The sequence below is a fragment of the Ovis canadensis genome, chromosome 4 (genome assembly GCF_042477335.2).
Source record: "Ovis canadensis isolate MfBH-ARS-UI-01 breed Bighorn chromosome 4, ARS-UI_OviCan_v2, whole genome shotgun sequence".
Taxonomy (NCBI): domain Eukaryota; kingdom Metazoa; phylum Chordata; class Mammalia; order Artiodactyla; family Bovidae; genus Ovis; species Ovis canadensis.
The window spans coordinates 92,293,674-92,311,325 of NC_091248.1; the positions used below are offsets into that span (position 1 = coordinate 92,293,674).

A 17,652-nucleotide genomic window follows, 5' to 3' on the forward strand; every position below is an offset into this window, starting at 1 on the left:
GCTCTTGCCACTGTTTTAAATCAGATTCAGAAAACTTTGGGGAATATTTCATTTTTTGGCTTACTTTGGAATATAAGATTATGTTTTCATCCGTTTGTGGGCATGATTTTTAGTGTGCCTTTATTGTCTGTAGGGATGTTATTCTTATTCCTTTTTCTCATAGTAACTTTTATGAGTTTCAGTTACGTCATCTATTTGCTTGCCCGTGTTTAAGTGAAATGAGTACTTGGCTTCTCTGGTGGCTCAGATGGTAAAGAATCTGCCTGCATTGTGGAAGACCTGGGTTCGATCTTTGGGTTGTGAAGATCCTCTGCAGAAGGAACCAGCTACTCACTCCAGTATTCTGGCCTGGAGAATTCCACGGACTGTATAGTCCATCGGGTTGCAAAGAGTGGGACACGACTGAGCAACTTTCAGTGAAGGTCAGTATCTTTTTTTTAACCTCTCAGTTCTAGAGCGCCCTCTGCTGCTGTTGTTGTAAAGTACTCCTTCTGCTTCGTTTCCTCTTTCAGTTCCTGACCTGATCAATTTGCGTGCCAAGTCGCTTCAGTTGTGTTTGACTCTTTGTGACCCCATGGAATGAGGCCTGCCAGCCTCCTCTGTCTATGGGATTTTCCAGGCAAGAATACTGGAGTGGGCTGCCGTGACCTCCGCCAGGGGATCCTCCCCACCCAGGGATCGAACCTTTATCTCTTACTCTCAAGCGTTGTGGCAGGCGGGTTCTTTACCACTAGCGCCATCTGGGAAGCCCAGCCAGCTCAGTTTGCTCTGCTCAATTCTACTTCCGCAGTCTCTCCTTAAGGTGGACTTTGCCCTGGAAGAAAGCTTTGGTCACTTAGAGTCGAGAGTTCATGGGGCTCACACTACTCCAGCCGTCCTGCTCTTTCTTGGGACTTGGAGTCTGCAAAGCTCCTCCGATTGGCCCTGTGAGCATTTCCAAGAGTATCTGTGGTCATCTGGGGGACTCTCCAGCTTTCAGAAGACCTCCTGTGTTGCTGCTGACACCGTGTGAGCTTTGCCACTGTTGGAGTTAGATTCCTACCTACTCAAATTTGAGAGTTCGTGAGAATACCCAGCCACCTGGTTCGTTTTGAGTTTTGGCTTTCCTACCCTATTTTTTCTGTTTTTATGGGAAGCTTTAGGGAGATTAAAAACATATAGCCATCACTGTCATTTTCCCAGAAGATACAAAGAAAGGAAACATATTTTTGGGTTGGCCCGAAAGTTTTTTCGAGTTTTATTGTACCCATAGGGAAAATCTGAAGAACTTTTGGACCAACCCAAGTTTTTGTTATGTTTATGTTATAATATATATTATATTAATATATGTTATATCAATTTATTAAGCATATTATTATATTATGAATTTTTAAAAAGCTGTATTCATGAACTTAAAGAGTTCCTCAGTCTTGGATTGAAACTCCAGTTCTGCTATTTATTATGTGATCTTGTGCAGCTGGTTTATCCTCAGGGTCAGTTTTCTTATTTGTAGGGGTGAGATTCAAAAATCTTAGTAACTGATAGAGTTCAAGTGCTGACTGATCACAACAAACACTGCGACCCATCAAAACAGGTGACTTTGAATGACTGGTTCAGCTGTACCACGGTGAACTGACTGAAGATCAATACTGCTCATCTGTCAAGTGGAATTGTAATTGTATCTGTCCTATGATTTTATGAGGAATAAATGAAGGGAATATTTGTTAAAGATATTTGGCACAGGGCCTATGATATAGTAAGCACTTAATAAATGATATTTATTATTACTATATTTTAAATGAATGAATTTTTTTTTTTCACTATTTGGCTGTGATGCCAGGCATGAGGGATCTTGTTCCCCAACCAGGGATTCAACCCGCATGCCTTGCAGTGGAAGCACAGAGTCTTAACCACTGGACCGCCAGGGAAGTTCATGTTATTATTACTATTAATTGAGAGTTTGGAAGTCTGCAAACTTTTCCTGGATGCTCTCTTGTCTTTCTTAGTCCCATCCCAATATGTACTCCATTCTCTGAGTTTTTTTAACACTTCATTTAAATCATCAATATATAATATCATTTTATCATACTTTATTGTGTTTAGTGGTAGAGGGTGGAGCAGTATTCAAAATATCATTGCAGAGCTGTCTAAAACTCCAGATCTTTGTTTGCTGGATCATGGGGTGTCTGGTGGGTCTCAGAGGTAGGACCTGGTTGTGTCAAAGGTTGTTGTTTTGGGGTGACAAGGCATGGGGTCTATAGCATCAGCTTTTTATCGATTAGAACAGAAGTATTTTGATATCTAGCAACCAGTAGGGTTGCACTGGTGTGCCCTGGCTGAATTTCAGTTCCAAGCATAGGTTGTATCTCCCTTGCTAGGCTGCAATTCCTTTGTGGCTGGAAACTTATTCTGACCTGGCTACTCAATATTGATTTGTAATAGGGTTAAAAACATTCATGCACATAAAAGAAGCCATTAAAGAGGGCAAGGTGTGTGGATAACTATCTTAGAGAAGGAGATACTTTCAGAGAAAGTCTCCACAATAAACAGAGATGAATAAAAACACTTGTTCTATAGAAGGGGAAGAAAGCCTCAATGAAGATGTACTGAAGAAAGGTTTTAAAACAAAGCTGGAAACCATTCACAGCTCATGAGTAAAGTTACTCACACCTGATGGTCACAGGTATTTTGTAGAGTATTTAATAAAATTATCTTTCAGAGTAAAAGGGAAGCAGAACTGGAGGATAGAAATTTAAAGACAGTTCGTTTGCAATAACCTTAGTATAAATTGACCGACTATAAACTGACTGACTTAGTATAAAATCTGACTACTGAATGAAAAGATTGCTGATGAAGTTTCAAGTCCAAGGTGAAGATGCTACTAAGTTTCTTGCAAAATAACATCGGGTATGATTAAAGTTATATTTTGGGCTTCCCAGGTGGCTCAGTGGTAAAGACTCCACCTGCCAAGCAGGAGATGTGAGTTCAGTCCCTGGGTTGGGAAGAACTTCTCCAGTCCCTAGAGAATGAAATGGCAACCCACTCCAGTATTCTTGTCTGGAAAATCCCAGGGACAGAGAAGCCTGGTGGGCTATAGTCCATGGGGTAGTAAAGAGTCAGACATGACTTGGCTACTAAATAGCAGCAACAGCAAAGCTAAATTTTAACTGAAAAGACAGCATGCTTGCCACAAAGTTATAGAGACAGAGAACAGGTTAGTTATTGCCAGAGGTTACAGACAGTGTGGAGCACAGGAAAGACAGGAATTGACTGTGGCTATGAAAAGCAGGAAAGCTATTCTTGGCAAGAATGCAATGACAAATCTAGACAGTGTGTTGAAAGGCAGAGACATTACTCTGCTAACAAAGATTCATATAGTCAAGGCTGCTGTCTTCCCAGTGGTCATGTACAGTTGTGAGAGCTGGACTGTAAAGAAGGCAGAATGCCAAAGAATTGATGCCTTCAAACTGTGGTGCTGGAGAAGACTCCTGAAAGTCCCTTGGACAGCAAGGAGATCAAACTAGTCAATCTTAGGGAGATCAACCCTGAGTATTTACTGGAAGGACTGATGCTGAAGCTGAAGCTCCTGTATTTTCGTAATCTGATGTGAACAGATAACTAATTGGAAAAGTCCCTGATGCTGGGAAAGGTTTCCCTGGTGGATCAGATGGTAAAGCATCTGCCTGCGATGTGGGAGACCCGGGTTTGATCCCTGGGTTTGGAAGATCCTTGGAGAAGGAAATGGCAACTCACTCTAGTACTCTGGCCTGGAAAATCCCAGGGACAGAGGAGCCTGGTGGGCTACAGTCCAAGGGGTCGCAAAGAATCGGACATGACTGAGTGACTTCACTTTCTTTTTTTTCTGATGCTGGGAAAGATTGAGGGCAGAAGTAGAAGAGATTGTCAGAGGATGAGATGGCTTGATGGCATCACCAAAGCAATGAACGTAAACTTGGGCAAACTCTGGGAGGTGGTGAGAGACAGGGAGACCTGGTGTGCTGCAGTCCATGGGGCCCCGCAAAGAGTTTGACACGACTGGGCGACTGAACAACACCATCTGAAAAGGCAGCACCAGGAATCCTTGTGATGCAACTGTTCTGTGTCTTGACTGGGGTAGTGGTAACATCAGTCTAAATATGCGAAAAAATTGCTTCCAAGTACAAACATGCACACACACATACACACACAAACGAGTGTGTGTAAAACTGGTATAATCTGAGTAAACTGTGGATTATAACAATGCCAGTTTCCTGGGTTTGCTGTTGCACAATAGCAAATGTTACCACTGGGGAAAATTGGGTGAAGGGTGCATAGGCCCTCCCTTTACATTTTTTTCAAACTTTCTGTGAATCTATAGTTATTGCAAAATAAAAGTTTTTAAAACTTCAGTGTGCATTACTTGCCAATCCATGTAATGTTTATATAATTTCAGAAATTAGGTGTTCCTTTTCTTATCTCTGTGCTTTGTCTCACAATATTTCCTGTGTAGGTAGAAATATTCTACCCTTCCTTTGCCCAAATTCTACCTGTCTTGTTTGGCCATGCTGTGTGCTAGGCGGGATCTTAGTTCCCCTGCCAGGAATTGAACCCTCCTACTCTGTAATTGGGTATTAACCCCTGATCAGATATATGATTTGCAAATAGCTTCTTCCACTCAGTAGATTGTCTTTTCCTCTTGTTCATGGTTTCCTTTGCTGTTCAGAAGCTTTTTAGTTTGATGTAGTCCCGTTTGTTTGTTTTTGCTATTATTTCCCTTGCCTGAGGGAAATATCTAGAATGATACTCCTAAGACCTAAGTCGAAGTGTTTACTGCCTATGTTTTCATTTAGGAGTTTTATGGTTTTAGTTCTTACGCTCAAGTCTTTTGTCCATTTTGAGTTGATTTTTTGGTATGGTATGAGATAGTAGTCTAGTTTCATTCTTTTCCCATCTTCCCAGCACCATTTATTAAAGAGACTATTCTTTCTCCCTTGTATGTTTGCTCCTTTCTTATAAATAAATTGCCCAAATACATGTCGGTTTATTTCTGGGCTCTCAGTTCTGTTCCACTGATCTATGTGTCTGTTTTTCTGATAATACGGTACTGTTTTGATTACTATAGATTTTTTGCGGAGAAATCTGCTGATCGCCTAATGGGACTCATTGTAGGTTGTCATCCTTTTTCCCTGGGTGCCTTCAAAATTTTTTATTTATCATTAACATTTAGCAGTTTTAATATAATGTGTTTTGGAGAAGTTTTTTTTTTGCACTGGGGGTAATTATATGTCCTATTAGCTTCGTAGACTGGTATGTCCAGTTCCTCCCCTATGTTTGAGATGTTGTCAGCTGTTATTTCTTTAAACTCTCTATTCCCTTCTCCCTCTCTTCTCCTTCTGGGATGCCCATTACCTAATATTGCCATTCCTGGTAGAGTTGGACAATTCCACAGAATTTCTGTCTCTTTTTCATCTTAATTTTCTCTTCCTTCCTGCCTGCATCATTTCTAGGCTTTATCGTTGAGCGGGCTAACTCTCTTCTCCATACGGTCTGCTCTATTTCCAGTGCTTTCTATTGTGTTCTTAATCTCACTTATTCAGTTATTTATTCACTTATTCAGAATTATTTCTGTTTGGTGCTTTTTTAGAGTTTTACCTTCTTTGGTAAAGCATTCCTTATGCTCATTGATTGTTTCCTGAGTTCACTGAACTGCATTTCTGAGTTTTCTTGTAGCTTCAATTTCTACATAACAACTATTTTGAATTCTTTCAGAGGTAGCTCACAATATTCCATGTTACTGTGGTTTTCCATGGTGCTTGATGAGTTGTTCCTCAGCCAGTTTATTTTTACATGGTCCTAATGTGTTAAAGGATCCAACCGCTAATGCAAGAGACGTGGGTTTGATCCCTGGGTCAGAAAGATTACCTGGAGAAGGATATGGCAACCCACCCCAATATTCTTGCCTGGAAAATCCCAGGGACAGAGGAGCGTAGTGGACTACAGTCCATGGGGTTGCAATAGAGTGGAACATGACTTGAGGACAGAAACAATAATGATTAAACAGATTAATAATTAGGGGCTATTCTCTTATGATTATACAGTGGAAGTGAGAAATAGATTTAAGGGACTAGATCTGATAGATAGAGTGCCTGATGAACTATGGACAGAGGCTCGTGGCATTGTACAGGAGACAGGGATCAAGACCATCCCCAAGGAAAAGAAATGCAAAAAAGCAAAATGGCTGTCTGGGGAGGCCTTACAAATACCTGTGAAAAGAAAAGAAGCAAAAAGGAAAGGAGAAAAGGAAAGATATAAGCATCTGAATGCAGAGTTCCAAAGAATAGCAAGAAGAGATAAGAAAGACTTCCTCAGCAATCAATGCGAAGAAATAGAGGAAAACAACAGAATGGGAAAGACTAGAGATCTCTTCTAGAAAATTAGAGATACCAAGGGAACATTTCATGTAAAGATGGGCTCAATAAAGGACAGAAATGGTATGGACCTAACAGAAGCAGAAGATATTAAGAAGAGGTGGCAAGAATACACAGAAGAACTGTACAAAAAAGGGCTTCACGACCAAGATAGTCACGACGGTGCGATCACTCACCTAGAGCCAGACATCCTGGAATGTGAAGTCAAGTGGGCCTTAGAAAGCATCACTACGAACAAAGCTAGTGGAGGTGATGGCATTCCAGTTGAGCAATTTCAAATCCTGAAAGATGATGCTGTGAAAGTGCTGCACTCAATATGCCAGCAAATTTGGAAAACTCAGCAGTGGCTACAGGACTGGGAAAGGTCAGTTTTCATTCCAATCCCAAAGAAAGGCAATGCCAAAGAATGCTCAAACTACCGCACAGTTGTACTCATCTCACATGCTAGTAAAGTAATGCTCAAAATTCTCCAAGCCAGGCTTCAGCAATACGTGAACCGTGAACTCCCTGATGTTCAAGCTGGTGTTAGAAAAGGCAGAGGAACCAGAGATCAAATTGCCAACATCCGCTGGATCATGGCAAAAGCAAGAGAGCTCCAGAAAAACATCTATTTCTGCTTTATTGACTATGCCAAAGCCTTTGACTGTGTGGATCACAAGAAACTGTGGAAAATTCTGAAAGAGATGGGAATACCAGACCACCTAACCTGCCTCTTGAGAAATCTGTATGCAGGTCAGGAAGCAACAGTTAGAACAGGACATGGAACAACAGACTGGTTCGAAATAGGAAAAGGAGTATGTCAAGGCTGTATATTGTCATCCTGCTTATTTAACTTCTATGCAGAGTACATCATGAGAAACGCTGGACTGGAAGAAACACAAGCTGGAATCAAGATTGCCAGGAGAAATATCAATAACCTTAGATATGCAGATGACACCACCCTTATGGCAGAAAGTGAAGAGGAGCTAAAAAGCCTCTTGATGAAAGTGAAAGAGGAAAGCGAAAAAGTTGGCTTAAAGCTCAACATTCAGAAAACAAAGATCATGGCATCTGGGAATGGCATCTATTTCCCATCACTTCATGGGAAATAGACAGGGAAACAGTGGAAACAGTGTCAGACTTCATTTTTGGGGGCTCCAAAATCACTGCAGATGGTGACTGCAGCCATGAAATTAAAAGACGCTTACTCCTTGGAAGAAAAGTTATGACCAACCTAGATAGCATATTCAAAAGCAGAGACATTACTTTGCCGACTAAGGTCCATCTAGTCAAGGCTATGGTTTTTCCTGTGGTCATGTGTGGATGTGAGAGTCGGACTGTAAAGAAGGCTGAGTGCCGAAGAATTGATGCTTTTGAACTGTGATGTTGGAGAAGACTCTTGAGAGTCCCTTTGACTGCAAGGAGATCCAACCAGTCCATTCTGAAGGAGATCAGTCCTGGGTGTTCTTTGGAAGGAATGATGCTAAAGCTGAAACTCCAGTACTTTGGCCACCTCATGTGACGAGCTGACTCATTGGAAAAGACTCTGATGCTGGGAGGGATTTGAGGGCAGGAGGAGAAGGGGACGACAGAGGATGAGATGGCTGGATGGCATCACCGACTCGATGGATATGAGTCTGAGTGAACTCCAGGAGATGGTGATGGACAGGGAGGCCTGGTGTGCTGCGATTCATGGGGTCACAAAGAGTCGGACACGACTGATCGACTGAACTGAACTGAACTGAACTGAACTCCTTGGAAGAAAAGTTATGACCAACTTTTTTATAAAAGTTATAAGCAGAGACATTATTTTTCCAACAAAGGCCCATCTAGTCAAGGCTATGGTTTTTTCAGTGGTCATGTATGGGTGTGAGAGTTGGACTGTGAAGAAAGCTGAGTGCTGAAGAATTGATGCTTTTGAACTGTGGTGTTGGAGAAGACTCTGGAGAGTCCCTTGGACTGCAAGGAGATCCAACCAGTCCATTCTAAAGGAGATCAGTCCTGGGTGTTCTTTGGAAGGAATGATGCTAAAGCTGAAACTCCAGTACTTTGGCCACCTCATGCGAAGAGTTGAGTCATTGGAAAAGACTCTGATTATGGAAGGGATTGGGGGTCAGGAGGAAAAGGGGACGACAGAGGATGAGATGGCAGGATGGCATCACCGACTCGATGGACGTGAGTCTGAGTGAACTCCGGGAGATGGTGATGGACAGGGAGGCCTGGCGTGCTGCGGTTCATGGGGTCGCAGAGTCGGACCCGACCGAGCGACTGAACTGAACTGAGCCGATCTCTTGCGTCCCAGTAGGTGGCGCCATAGCACACGTTTTCGGTTTCTCTTACTTACGCTGCGTTATTTGACAATCAGCACTTTTTCGTCCTTTACCCCATCTGTCCCGCTTCCCAGGTGGTTCAGTGGTAAAGAATCCATCTGCCTATGCGGGAGACATGAGTTTGATCCCTGACTTGGGAAATCTCTGGAGAAGAAAGAGGCAACCCACTCCAGAATTCTTGCCTTTTTGTTTCCCCGGTTCCACTTCTTCCATGTGTTCCATCTACCCACCTTTAAGGGTACCAGTGTGTGGCATTCTCTGGCAAGCCTGATGTGTTGGGCAGACACCTCTTTTGAGTTATGGATGTTTTCTGGTTGTAAATCAAAGGAGAGGCATCTCATAATGCCGTGATGCTGATCACGTTTTCTAGCTTCTTAAGGTGGAAACTCAGATTTTCACATTTCTTCTCTTTGAAAACAAGTATTTAAAGTTCTAAATTGTCCCATAAATATCCCCAACTATTTAGGGATTTTTCAAATATTTTCCTGTTACTTATTTCTAACTTAATTTCATTATTATTAGAAAGTATAAAGCCTGATTTCAGTCTTTTAAAATTTATTGAGATTTGTTTCATAGACTAGCATATGTTTTATCTTGGTGAAAAAAGCATAGACATTTAAAAAAATATGTATTCTATAATTATTGAGTGCAGTGTTCTAGGAGATTTTAGGTCAAGGTGGTTGATAAATAGGTCAAGTGTTCTATAAATTGGGTAAGTTGGTTGATAATCTTTTTCTAGTCTTCTATATACTTTTTAAAATGGGAAATTGCATGGATCTATTATCGAGGTTTTTATCTAATTGTGATTAGAGATGAATGTTATAATCACTCACTGTAGTTGTTGTTTTTTCTAATTCTCCTTGGAGTTTTTATTTCACATATATCAAACCTCTGATATATGTTGCATACATGTTTCAGTTCAGTTCAGTCACTCAGTCATGTCTGACTCTTTGTGACCCCATGGACTGCAGCACGTCAGGCCTCCCTGTCCATCACCAACTCCCGGAGCCTACTCAAACTCATGTCCATTGAGTTGGTGATGCCATCCTGCCATCTCATCCTCTGTCGTCCCCTTCTCCTCCTGCCTTCAATCTTTCCCAGCACTAGGGTCTTTTCCAATGGGTCAGTTTTTCTCATCAGGTGGCCAAAGTATTGGAGTTTCAGCTTCAACATCAGTCCTTCCAATGAATATTCAGGACTGATTTCCTTCAGGATGGACTGGTTGGATCTCCTTACAGTCCAAGGGACTCTCAAGAGTCTTCTCCAACACCACAGTTCAAAAGCATACAAGTTTAGAATTGTTAAATTTTCTTGATGATCTAACCTCGTTATCATTATAAAATGTCCCCATTTTCAACAACCAACATATTTGAGCAGGTACAATTTTTTATAACAGATACAAGTTTTATATATAAAACTATAGTAGATCCATGCAATTTCCCATTAAAAAAACATATAGAGGAAGCATAGACTTTGGATTAAAGATGATATTTTGGTAAAGATTACAAAGGAATTTTCCAGGTTTAAAACTGAAAGTTTTACTGTAAAATTTCTTGTAAACAAACTAGTCAGGACTCAATTTCATGATGACAGTATGTAAGATAAGTAAGAAAAGACATTCATTCTAACTTGCTGCTGCTAAGTCACTTCAGTCATGTGCAACTCTGTGCGACCCCATAGACGGCAGCCCACCAGGCTCCCCCGTCCCTGGGATTCTCCAGGCAAGAACACTGGAGTGGGTTGCAATTTCCTTCTCCAGTGCATGAAAGTGAAAGGTGAAAGTGAAATCGCTCAGTGGTGTCCGACTCTTAGCGACCCCATCGACTGCAGCCTTCCAGGCTCCTCCGTCCATAGGATTTTCCAGGCAAGAGTACTGGAGTGGGGTGCCATTGCCTTCTCCTCATTCCAACCTACCTAATGCTAATTTTATTAATCTTTGAGGTAAATATTGTCTAGTTTACACTTAACTTTTATGATACGATGTAATGGCCTGCTCAATTGTTTTCTCAAAGTAGCTGTGTCAAAATGTCCCCATTTTTTTTCTTCTCTCTTTTTAATATTAATTTTCTCTTCTATTTGTATCATTTCTAGGTTTCTGTCTTCGAGCTTACTAATTCTCTTTTCCGTATGGTTTGCTCTGTTTCTCTCTGGCCTCTATCAGTTTCTTTTGAGTAAAGAATCCAAGGGCCTGGGTGGTAGGTAACACTTGAACTTCAAGCTTGTCATTAAAGTAAAGGGTGACGTTAATAGTAGCGATGATGACAGTGGAATAATCAAGATGAAAATAATAATAACTAGCATTTATTGAACACTTACATACTGCCAGACGAGTCTGATCGCTTTATTAAGTAATTACTAGTACTAATGCATTACATTTTTTCTTAACGATCCATTCCCTGGAGCACAGTAAGAATTTAATAAATATTTAATGAATAAAAGAAATTAGCGTTAAGTTCCTCAGTCGAATCGGCAAGATGGACTTCAATGCCAGAGCGATGCTCAGATGGCTCGTGGTTTCGCATCCTTGGAGGTGAATCGAAGCGCCAGATCCCTGCGAGGAGCAGTAGGAACCAGTGGTTTTAAATTTTCTAGGCAACCGCTGATGGACTGACAGTATGTTGGGGGCTAATGGGGTGCACAAAACAGAAAGCTGAGCTTTGAGAAGACAAATGCCCTACTCGCGCTAGACAAGCTTCTGAGAAGCCGGGGAGCGGAACCAATTTCAGCCTGAGATGCCGTCGCTTTGGCGCCCTGATATGAAATCATTCATTCAAACCTGACTGCTCTAGCCCCGAGAGGAGATGACGTCGGAAGTCTCGACTGCTCCCCGCGGGGCGTGTCCACCGCCGGCGTTTGCCCCACCCACTCCCACACGCTCCACTTCCGGAAGGGGCCGTCATGCTCTCTGCGGCTAGGTGTTTCTACGCCTAACAGGTTAGCGTCCACGCGGGAGAAAAGAGTCGGGTCAGTCCTACTCCAGAAGCATTTGTTCCCGTCGTTCTGGAGACCGCTTTTGCGCGAGGGGCGGACTGTTGCTAGGGCAGCACGTCAGGGGCCACCTCCTTGTTGCTGGGTCGCCACCTCCTGGAGCTGCCTGATTGGGTGACCCCTGGTGGGCTAATCGTGACCTTGCCCCGTGGTCCTTGGTGAGCATTTCCAGGAGCACATTTGTGAAGAGGTGGAACTGCACTTTGTCGGTGGTCCCAGGTTACAACAGTTTGAGAGAGACCCTGCCTAGATGATTGTATAAAAGATTACTGTGGCTCGGTGGTCCTGATCATTCGTCTCTATCACAGCTGAGCTCCATAAGGGGGCTGACCATAGAAGTGATTTTCAGCGTTTAAGTGATTTTCGGGTGTTCGTATAAGCGTGCGTATGCATGTTTGTCAGTCTGTGCGTGTGTGGAAAGGGCTGTAATTTAAAAAATCCACAAGTATTATATTTTGCTACTTTTCCTGGCCTCTTCCCCTTATTCCTCTTTATTCTTACCTGAGGGGCATTGCTCACCTTCACCTTTGGATATAAGCAACTCTCTACTTGAACTTACACATTTAAAACACAGATCTGACTGTTAATCCTCTGCTTAAAACCTTACTGGCCTTCCCATTTGATTCAGGATAGTACAAATTCCTTTGGCTGGATTGAAGACACTTCAAAGTCTTGTTTCTGCTGAATTTTTCAGTCTCATCTCCTGTTCATGGGAGACACACCTACACATACATGCTCTATGCCCCTGTCATGCCATCCTGCAGTAATTTCATCTCTTTGGCTAATTATAATGGTTTACCCACGTTTGGAAATTTACTTTTCCATTCAGTCAGAATTTAGTGAATTCGTGGTTATTGCCAGACACTGTTTTAGGAACTGAGGGGAAAATGGAGTTAAAATTGGGGAGAAAAAGCCCAACCTGCAGTCCTTTTGAAAAATAACAGCTTGATTGAGATATAGTTCACACACCATGGAATTTTAAAACACACATTGCTTTTTAGTGCGTTCACAAAGTTGTACATCCGACAACCACAGTTTTAAACCATTTTTAGAGACACCTTGTACCCATTAGCAGTCTCCCTTGAGTTCCTCCTTAACTTACCCCACTTTTAGCTCTAAGGAACTACTAATCTGCTGAATATATAAATATATTTGTCAATTCTGGACAATTCTAGAATAGGCTGATAAAATTATAAACCATGTGGTCTTCTTTCGCTTAACGTGTTGAAGTGTATCAGCACTTCATTTCTTTTTATTGCTAAATATTGTTTCACTGTGTGGATATACCACCAGTTATTTATCCATTGGTCCTGTTGATGGGTATTTCAATTGTTTTGGTTATCCTAAATAATGCTGCTATGAACATTGGTGTACACGTTTTTTTGTGGAAGCATAATGATTTCATTTCTCTTGGCTATGTACGTAAGAGTAGGATTCCTGGGTCATACGGTAATTCTACATTTAACATTTTGAATAACTACCAGACTTTTTTTTTTTTTTTAAAGCAGCTGCACCATTTTATATTCCTATAAGCAGTATAAAGGTTCTGATTTCTTCACATCCTTGCCAACGCTTATTATCTTTTTAATTTTTTTTTTTTTTAATTCTAGCTGTTCTAGTGGGTGTGAAGCATTGTCTCATTGTGGTTTTGATTTGTATTTCCCTGATGGCTAATGTTGAGCATCTTTTTGTGTGCTATTGGCCACGTGTATATCTTCTTTGGAGGAATGTCTATTCATTCCTTTGCGCATTTAAAAACTAAGCTTTTGTTTACCATTGAGTTGTAAGAGTGCTTTATGTATTCTAGGTCAAGTCTTTCATCAGGGGTATGACAGTCTTCGGGATTATGCAATAGTTCCTTTAAATGGGAAGCACATGAGCTTAATTTTGACTTTTCCTGGAGACCATGTTGTACAGATCTGTGGGAGTAATTCAGAGTGAATTACTAAGTGTGAAAGACCAGGCTTAGGAAAATTGATGTGAAGAACCTGTGAGCAGCATTTTAAGTTTTGAAAGATGAAGCAGTGGAAAACAGTTTATATAATTTTTCTGTTCCCTGCTGGGTTTGCCTTTTCCTTATTGATTTGTAGGAGTTTTTTCTGTAAAGATATTAGCCCCTTAGCTGTTAGATATGGGACAGATATATTCAGACTACTTGTTAACTTTTTTCTGTATTTTACTATTCTAATGCTTTATGTTTTTATGTGGTCAGTACTGTGAATGTTTTCCTTAAAAGGCTTCTGGGTGGTTGTTTGGGATACTGTTCTTAAATGATAGGAATACAGAAACTAACATGTTAGTTACCTGGTTTGTCTGAGTTGCTGGTACTATGTTTAGCTTTACTGCTAAGTCACTTCAGTCGTGTCTGACTCTGTGTGACCCCATGGACGGCAGCCCACCAGGCTCCCCCATCTCTGGGATTCTCCAGGCAAGAACACTGGAGTGGGTTGCCATTTCCTTCTCCAATGCATGAAAGTGAAAAGTGAAAGTGAAGTCACTCAGTCGTGTCTGACTTTTAGCGACCCCATGGACTGCAGCCTACTAGGCTCCTCCATCCATGGGATTTTCCAGGCAAGAGTACTGGAATGGGTTGCCGTTCAGCTTTACTGGCAAGCCTTATTTTATTGTGCTTTAATTATTGTGTGTGTGTGTGTGTGTTTTTTTTTTTAACAAATTGAAGGCCTCTGATGCAAACCTGCATCAAACAACTCTATTGGTGCCACTTTCCCACAACATTTGCTCACTTTGTGTCTCTATGTTACATTGCAGTAATTCTCACAATATTACAAACTTTGTCATTATTATTAATTTGTTATGATGATCTGTCAACCGTGATCCTCTATGTTGCCATTGTAATTGTTTTGGGGTGCCATGAACTGTGCCCATATAAGACAGTGAAATTAATTGAGAAATGTGTGTGTTCTGACTGCTCCACCAACTGACTGTTACCCTGTTTCTCCCTCTCTCCTTGGGCTTCCATAGTCCCTGAAATGTAATATTGAAATTAGGCTAATTGATAACCCTGCAGCGGCCTCTAAGTGTTCAGGTGAAAGCAGGTATTACACTGTCAGGCTTCCCGAGTAGCTTAGCTGGTAAAGAATCCGCCTGCAGTGTGGGAGACCTGGGTTTGATCCCTGGGTTGAGAAGACCCCCGGGAGGAGGGCATGGCAACCCACTACAATATTCTTGCCTCGAGACTCCCCAGGGACAGAGGAGCCTGGCAGGCTCAGTCCATGGGGTCAGAAAGAGTTGGACATGACTGAGCGACTTTCACTTTCACCTTGAAGAAGTTGATTCCAACCCTCGTGGATAACTTTGAGGAGTTCAAGACTTGGTGGAGGACATAATTGCAGATGTGGTGGGAACAGCAAGAGGGCTAGAATTAGTAGTGGAGTCTAAAGATGTGACTGAATTGCTGTGATCTCATGATATAACTTTAATGGATGAGAAATTGCTTCTTATGGATGAGCAAAGAAAGTGATTTCTTGAGATGGTACCTACTCCCAGTGAAGATTATGTGAAGATTGTTGAAATGACAGCAAAGTATTTAGAATATTACATCAACTTACTTGATACAATGGTGACAGTGTTTGAGAGGTTAACTCCAATTTTGAAAGAAGTTCTCCTGTGGGTAAAATGCTGTGTAACAGCATTACTTGCTACCATTTGGGAAAGGAAAAGTCAGTCAGTGCAGCAAACTTCATTGTTGTCTTACTTTAAGAAATTGCTGCATCCACCTCAACCTTCAGCATTCATACTCTGATCAGTCAGAGTGTAGTCATGTCTAACTCTCGTGACCCCATGGAATGTAGCCCGCTGGGCTCCTCTGTCCATGGGATTCTCCAGGCAAAATACTGGAGTGGGTTACCATGCCCTCCTCCAGGGGATCTTCCCGACCCAGGGAACCTATGTCTCTTATGTGTCTGCTGCATTGGCAGGCAAGTTCTTTACCAGTAGCACCACCTGATCAGTCAGTAGCCTCCAACATCAGAGAAAGACCCTCCACCACCATAAAGATATGACTCTGAAAGCCCGCATGATGGTTAGTTTTCTTTTTTTGAATTTTAGCAGTAAACTGTTTTTAAATTATATATATTGGTTTTAGATATAATGCCATTGCACACTTAATAGACTGTGGTATGGTGTGAACATAACTATCACATGCCCTGGGAAAACAGAACATGCATGTAACTCGCTTTATTGCAATATTGACTTAATTGTGACAGTCTGGAGCTGAACACACACTGTCTCGAAAGTGTGCCTGTAGAGTGCTCATTGTTTCTGACTCTTGTGCCTCCCTGTCTTTCTGCCTTGAAAAACACGCTAAAATCTGCTTCAGCTTTGTTCTTTAAGCTTTCTGTAACACTTAGTTATTTTCTTATTCTCATCTTCATGTTTAGTGTAGTGCATTAGATTTTTGAGAGCTGTGCTGGACAGTTGGTCATCAAATAGTTGGTACTTAATACATGCAGAAGTTTATTTGAAGATTTTATGTGTGCAGAGCTTCAGTGTAACTATGCTGGTTGTGTGTTGATTGTGATATGCTGGGAATAGTAGTTTTATAAAATCCTATTAACATTATTTGGTGTTTGTTTTTCTCATTTCATTGATTTAAAGGTAGTGGTAATTCAGGTATTTTTAGGGTCTCTGAACATTTTGAGTAGATGACCATCCTAGATAGCATATTCAAAAACTGAGACATTACTTTGCCGACTAAGGTCCGTCTAGTCAAGGCTATGGTTTTTCCAGTAGTCATGTATGGATGTGAGAGTTGGACTGTGAAGAAGGCTGAGTGCCGAAGAATTGATGCTTTTGAACTGTGGTGTTGGAGAAGACTCTTGAGAGTCCCTTGGACTTCAAGGAGATCCAACCAGTCCATTCTGAAGGAGATCAGCCCTGGGATTTCTTTGGAAGGAATGATGCTAAAGCTGAAACTCCATTACTTTGGCCTCCTCATGCGAAGAGTTGACTCATTGGAAAAGACTCTGATGCTGGGAGGGATTGGGGGCAGGAGGAGAAGGGGACAGACAGAGGATGAGATGGCTGGATGGCATCACTGACTCGGTGGACGTGAGTTTGAGTGAACTCCGGGAGTTGGTGATGGACGGGGGGCCTGGCATGCTGTGATTCATGGCGTTGCGAAGAGTCAAACACGGCTGAGTGACTGAACTGAACTGATATATCATAGCTCCCTAGAAAAATAGTTCCCATGTAAAATTCTAATTTACATGCAATACCTGAGGCTTCATTATTTCCATATGGCCTGATTTGTCGGGAGGACTGTGTTTCTTGCTCTAGTATTTGCTTTTTTTTAAATTGTGGTAAAATGTCCATAACATTTAGTGTCTGACCGTGTGAGTGCACTATTCAGTGACATTAAGTGCATTCATTTTGTTGTGCAACGGTCACCACCATCCTCTCCAGAACCTTTATCTTCTTGACCTGAAATTCTGTATAACCTGTTACATAATGACGCCCCAGTTCCCTCTCTCTCCAGCTCTGGTAACACCTTTCCACTTTGTCTCTGGAATATAGCATTTCTCTTTGTGTCTGATTTATTTTGCTTTGTATCATGTCTTTCAGGTTCATCCTTGTGGCATATTGCAGGATTTTCTTCCTTTTTAAGGCTAAGTAATATTCCATTATAGGCATATATCACATTTTGTTTATCTGTTCATTAGTTCATAGATATGTGGGTTGTTTCCATCTTTTGGCTATTACGAATAGTGCTTCTATAAACATTGGTACACAGCTATTGTTTGAGTTCTCTTGAGTGTATACCGTAAGTGGAATTGCTGGGTCATAGAATAATTCTCGGGCTTCCCCAGTAGCGCAGCTGGTAAGTAATCTGCCTGCAATGCAGGAGACCCCGGTTTGATTCTTGGGTCAGGAAGACCCCCTGGAGAAGGGATTGGCTACCTACTCCAGTATTCTTGGGCTTTCCTGGTGGCTCAGATGGTAACGAATCC

The 17,652-nt window shown here is 41.7% G+C and overlaps 1 protein-coding gene across 12 annotated transcripts in view; it reads left to right on the forward strand.

Annotated features, from left to right (window-relative positions):
- The first annotated feature begins 790 nt into the window (after positions 1–790).
- The window catches only part of COA1 (cytochrome c oxidase assembly factor 1), a 111,121-nt gene continuing 94,259 nt past the window's right edge, over positions 791–17,652 (forward strand). The window contains exon 1 of one of the 12 annotated variants that reach the window (XM_069588218.1): positions 791–1,083. The gene's annotated coding sequence lies outside the window, so the exon portion shown is untranslated. Of the gene's footprint in view, positions 1,084–11,523; positions 11,842–17,652 lie in introns of those variants that run through there. The other 11 variants (XM_069588225.1, XM_069588213.1, XM_069588219.1 and 8 more) reach the window with 11 other exon arrangements.